Raw genomic sequence first — 6,152 nt, forward strand, 5'->3', positions numbered from 1 at the left:
TAAATGGTATTCTAGCCTTTTGTCTACCAACTTAGCTAATCATTTATAAAAGTGGATCTCCTCGCTATTGACAGATAATCTAAGAAATAAGCGATCTCACACATTTCTGATGGCAAGGAAGATTGGGAACGCTCTTTTAAAAGACAGTCTGGTAAAATGTATCTAAAACCTTGCACTGGACAGGTTATGAAGTCTCATAGTGTCTGCTAGGTACACAGTTTCCTTTGAGAAAGATGGCAGTGGTCTTGTCGGGAGATCAGTCTTGCCATTCTGGACACGTGTGTCTCAACCAGAACATCTTGTAGCAGATGGTGAGTAACTGAACAAATTAGATCTTTCCCACTTTGGGCTGAGAAGGTTGGGATAAAGAGAGAGCGTGGGAGAATTGCTAACAGCAACACCTCAAAAGGGAAGGAGATACTAGAATAGCAAAAACCTGGGGCAAAAACACAGCAGCATCCTTTGATAAACTCCTGTTACTTAAAGTTACTTATATGTTTTTTATGATTCCCAAACTTGAAAGATATTAACCTCTAAACCAGTTCAAGGAGAAATAGACCCTTAACGTGTCTTTACCGGGATTATTCTGCCTTGGCCCAGGCAGGTAGATCACTCTGGACCATGTGTCTTATAAGACTCCGCACTTTGGCTTGCTCTTCTTGAAATTTTCTAAGTCACACCTAGGACTGGCCCCTACTGGCAATGTTATCCTGGATAAGATGCCCTGGGCCTCCATTAGAACCCATGTGGATCTTGGTCCTCGTTTCTTCTTTTTGGGAGTGTTCTTTGATTCTCTGGCTTATTGTAGGGTTGACCAGATGTCCCAGGAGCCCCTCACCGATTTATATAAAAATACATAAGTACATAAAAGAAACATGCTCCCTGCTCCTCAGCTTTTATTTATGGGGCTTCAGGGGTCCCTACGGTGGGGTACCAGTTCCAGGAGGCAGCCTGGCAACCAGATCACTTCTGCTGAATGGGGCATGTTTCTTTTGTAGAATCTCAAATTGGATAACCTGAATGGTACTAATATGCTAATTTGGGGTAACTCACTCAGAATGAAAAATTTCTATGTGCACCGATGGGATAATAAACTAATATTTAAGTGCTATTTCTACACACATTTAAAATATTTATAGGAAGATCACTATACCTCACATGTGGCCATGAATTTTGTAAAACATTTCACTTTTTATATTTTTCTAATTGGATTTATTAAGCAATTCATGAATGGGGTGGGATTCTATCTAGCAAGTAGAGGGGAGCTCCTGCCAACATTTCAAATCAATTTTTTAAATAGGGTAGGACCCCACGAAAAATATTAACCAGAGCCTCATATACCCTAGATGTATCCCTGTGCTGAGATGATGTAGGGTGACGTAAGACATTTGCCTAATCTGATTTGGAAAGTAAACAGTTCAAGCTTTCAGGTGATACGTGGGCTACCATTTCTGACTCTTGTGGTTCAGACATTATAGTTACTAAAGGGCTTTGAGTCTTGTAACTTTAGAGTGATTCCAAGGGGTAAAGTCAGACAGGAAAAACGGATCTCTGACTGTCTTATGGTCTAGGTAAAATAGAAAGGAGCCAGTTAAGTTCACTAACATACATGGTGGCCCTTGCAAGCTATGTTGTGGAAAAACATAGATCCTCATTCCAAAGTGATTGACCAGGAGGAGAGAGGAGTCCAGGGAGGACTCTGAATCACGGAAGCCAAAAGTCCCTGCTGCCCGCAGCCTTCAGTTTGAGACTACTAAAAACTAGCTGCAGAGATAGATCTGTTTACGAACTGTGGGAACTTCAGAATGCCGAAGACTCTATGATTAAAGAGGGTTTTTACTAATAAAAAGTCAAGCTTATACGTATGCCCTGGCTTAGCTAAAGGCAGGCAGTGGAAAGGGTGAAACTTAAATTGTGTTATTGGCTACAATTAGAATAGGAGGAACTAGGGCTGGCAGCTAGTAAGCAGCAGAAGCCAAAAAACCAAATGGTGATGGGAATCCCAGAGTAAAGGTGTCCAGGGTACATGTTTGTTCAAAAATAGAGAGCGAATTGAGAGACAATATTGACAAAATGCATAACAATGAGTTAATGCTCTTTACTTAAAGCACCATATGATCAATGGGAAAACTCTTTACGAGAGATAAAATTAAAATTCATTCACGGATGAAAATGAAAATAAAAAATTCTGAATAGAAAACAAAACTCCAGAGGCACCCGGGTGGCTCATTGGGTTAAATATTTGCCTTCAGCTCAGGTCAAAATCCCTGGCTCCTCTGATAAATTCCTGTTGTGGGCTTCCTGCTCAGTGGGGATCCTGCTTCTCCTTCTGCTGCTCTACCTGCGGCTCCCCCTGCTTGTTCTCTCTTTCTCCCTCTGACAAAATGAATAAATAAAATCTTAAAAATGAAACAAAACAAAACTCTATCCCTAGTAAGGGAAACTAAAAACTCCTATTAAGAATCTGCAAAGAATGGGGCGCCTGGGTGGCTCAGTGGGTGAAAACCTTTGCCTTCAGCTCACGTCATGATCCCAGGGATCATGGGATCGAGCCCCATATCGGGCTCTCTGCTCCGCAGGGAGCCTGCTTCCTCCTCTTTCTGTGCCTCCCTCTCTGTCTATTTGTGATCTCTATCTGTCAAATAAATAAATAAAATCTTAAGAAAAAAAAAAGAATCTGCAAAGAATAGCAACAAGATACAATAAACGTCAGTTGAGATTGACAAGGAATACCAAGAACTAGACACACTTCCCAGCTTGGGGACACAATGTGATATTATAGAGAATCAGCTAAATGGAGAGAATTCTAACAGGAAATGTGACTCCGAGTCTACACAGACAATGACTGGAGATGTGAATGTGGGGTTTTAAAAAATTAACCACACCTTGCTCCAAACAGCTGCCAAGATTAACCACACCTTGCTCCAAACAGCTGCCAATCGAGTGATTGGAAAGAGCTCAAGGTAATGACTCTACCCAGCAGGGTACTTGCTTTGGTTTTGGTTGTAGTTTTGTTTTTTTTCTAAGCAGGCTTTCCATCAGGGACTCTCGAAGTCTAAAGACAAACTCTTTGTAACCTCAGAGAAATATATATAAAATTTGTTCTACTACTTTGACATGATTACCTCATACATGATCGGTAGGTGGAATGATATTGGTAGAAAGTTCTACAAGATCATTTGGGATTTCCCCAACATGCTCATGTTTTGACGTAATAGTAATAAACTCTCAATTTTTGGAAACGAGCTCTAGCAACACCTGAAAACCACAAGAAAGACACTGAAAATCGACACAAGTACACTAGACATAGTGCAGGTAGTGGCTGACTTACCGGCATCACAAAGCACTGGGTTTTCCACGTTAAGGATCTGGCAGCTCTGTGATTCTAGGTGGAGAAGCAAAGATAGTTCTCCATACTAAAACAGTGGTTAAGGGAGACAGCTATTACCTGGATCAGATTTTAAGTTTATACGGAAATAGTCTCTTAATAGAGAATTAAATGCCCTCCAAGACTATCTCTTGAATGAAGAAGCATGAACTTTAGGCTTAGGGCTATAATGGGCTGACTTTAATCCTGGGTGCAAATACTGTTTAGAGATTAAACTGCCATAATAATTTTATAAGGATTATTATTGCTTTCGCTAGTGCTCTAGGTGCAAAGTTCCACAGGTCTTTGAGGCTTTTGAGTGATTTGTCTCCAATCTTATCTAATTTATAAGCAGTATTATCCGTAGTGCTTGATTTTGTAGAATCGCTTTTTTTGTTGGGAGGAGGGGAACAAACACAGCAAAAATGCAAGCATACACATACACACATGCGCACATATCAAAAGTTCCAGAAATTAAGGGATCTTCCTGTAATAGGAGTGTCTTGTCACTAAGTATCTGGCTAAGCATTAGGCAGTGAACTAAGTTGAAATCCAAGGTATGTCTACTTCAGAATCCAGGCGACTCTTCCAATATGATAGAAGTGGTCCCTGTTGATGGAAATTTCACAAATTAAGGGAGAAACGGAAGAGTCAAAACTCAAGACTGCAGACTCCTGCTGCTTTATTCACTTGGCATACTGAATATTCAAACTGGCCCCTTCCTTCTCTGTCTCGGGTGCTCAGCAAAGGCCAAGGGGCCCCACGTAGAGGAGTAAGGGACACATGAGATCCTACCACAGGGTAACTGGGCACATAGCTGATTTGGATAGAGTGTTCCCTATATTAGTTCTCAACAGTAATCCATTTGAGCCAGCTCTCCAATATGATTGTAGGAGTTGATTACAGGACTGTCTCAAGGAAACTCTAACAGGAAAAAGCCAGGCTTTACAAGCAAATGAAATGAACTGCATCATGCCAAATCTGTTTCCCTTTCTCTCTTATGTTTGCTTTGTTCTACATGTTATGCATCTCTTTTTCTTTTTATAATGTAAAAAAAAAAAAATTCCATTATCAATGGATGAGACTTTCTCTTATTCTATATCTTCACCAATATTTGTTATTTTCTATGATTTTTAACATTTTGTTCATTCTAGTAGGTACACAGTGCATCTCATTATCGTTTTAATTTACATTTTTCTGAGGTTAAAGACTCTGAGCAATTTTCATTGTGCTTATTAGCCAGTCACATTACTTTTTTTTGTGATGTATCTTCTCAAATATTTTGCCACTTTAAAAAAAGTTGGGTTGTCTTCCTATTATAAGTATTTAGGAGTTCTTTATGTAATCTAGACAAAAGTCATTCGTCAGATGCATATATTGGAAAATGCTCTCTCCCAAATTTGGCTTGCCTTTTCACTTCTTAGCGTGTATTTTGAAGAACACAAGTTCTTAATTTTTATGAAATTGGTTTTATCAACATGTAATGTTTACTGATTTTAATTCACCTCAGAGTCAGAAATGTTTGAAACTGGTTGGTTCCTGCTGTGTTATAACTATAACAATGGGTAGTTACATCAGCCCCCACCCCGAACTCTGAACTCTGAACTCTCTTTAACTCCCTACCAAGAGTATACTCTGCTTGGGATCCCTCCTTCTGCTCTGGAATGTGTCCTCCCCCCAAATTTGATTATGGGACTCCCCCATTTGTTCTTCTTCTTTCACAAACCAAACTCACGGGCTGCCTGTTGCCCAGTATGTGGATTTACCACTCTGCTGTCCCACTCTATTTTTTCTTTGACAAAACTTGTTTTGACTTCTTCAGTGTTAGGCTTTGGGTTTTCACAGAAACTGTGGTTGCAAGCCTGCTGATTCCCAAGACTGCCATGGAGCTGGAAAGAACAAGCTGGGAAGAAGCAAGTTAAAATGCCACACAGCCCACCTGGGGTAAGAACCCCAGGTTCTTACCAAGATTCAGCTTATCTTGAATAAGTGTTCCTTGAGTTGTCGCAAGTCTTTGCTTAATTTCCAGAGGACTGAAAAATTTTTATGTATTTATCCTTTTTGTCTGATTTATTACTGTTTTTATAAAGGAGGACATTTTCAGAGGCCCTTAGCACTCCAGAAGGGCATCTGCTCATCAACGTCTTGGTATTTAGACCATCTTCTTATAAAAGTCTACTGGCATCAAGTGCTTAGGTCCTAACAATGAGAAACAGATGCCACCAGTCCTTCACCAGAGTACTGTAGTGGTTTCTCCAGGATCTGCTTTTCTTATGAAATGAAATAGCAGGTGGGAATGAAAACCAGCCTTTGTAAGGAGTTGATAGATTTTAATGGCATACCTTCCTTCAACCATGAATCTCTTGAAAAGGGGAACAAAATGTGGGATGCCTACTGATGGCCAAAAGACTGCCACATCATATCTCAATTTCAAAATCTGCACCACACATTCCAAGGCTTTCTGTCCTCCAGAATTCTCCAGAATAAATCTCCACCTTTATTAAATCGATGCCTTCTGGATAGTTTAGTATTTATTGATTCAATCCCGTCTAGAAAGGTCTTAGAATGAGGAGATGTTCATGTGTGGTAAATATTAAGGTCAAATATATTGCTTGAGGTAATTTCAGTCTTTGTGTTTAGACACTTCTATTCACCTGGCCAGGAAGAAACGCAGTAGAAATAAACAATGGGACCTGTAGGTACTGATTGACTTGCCTCTGCCTTACCCTGAAGTGCATTCATTTCCACAGTTTGTTCCTCACTAAAATTTTCATTAGAGGAGACA

The sequence above is a fragment of the Mustela nigripes genome, chromosome 5 (genome assembly GCF_022355385.1).
Source record: "Mustela nigripes isolate SB6536 chromosome 5, MUSNIG.SB6536, whole genome shotgun sequence".
Classification (NCBI taxonomy): Eukaryota; Metazoa; Chordata; class Mammalia; order Carnivora; family Mustelidae; genus Mustela; species Mustela nigripes.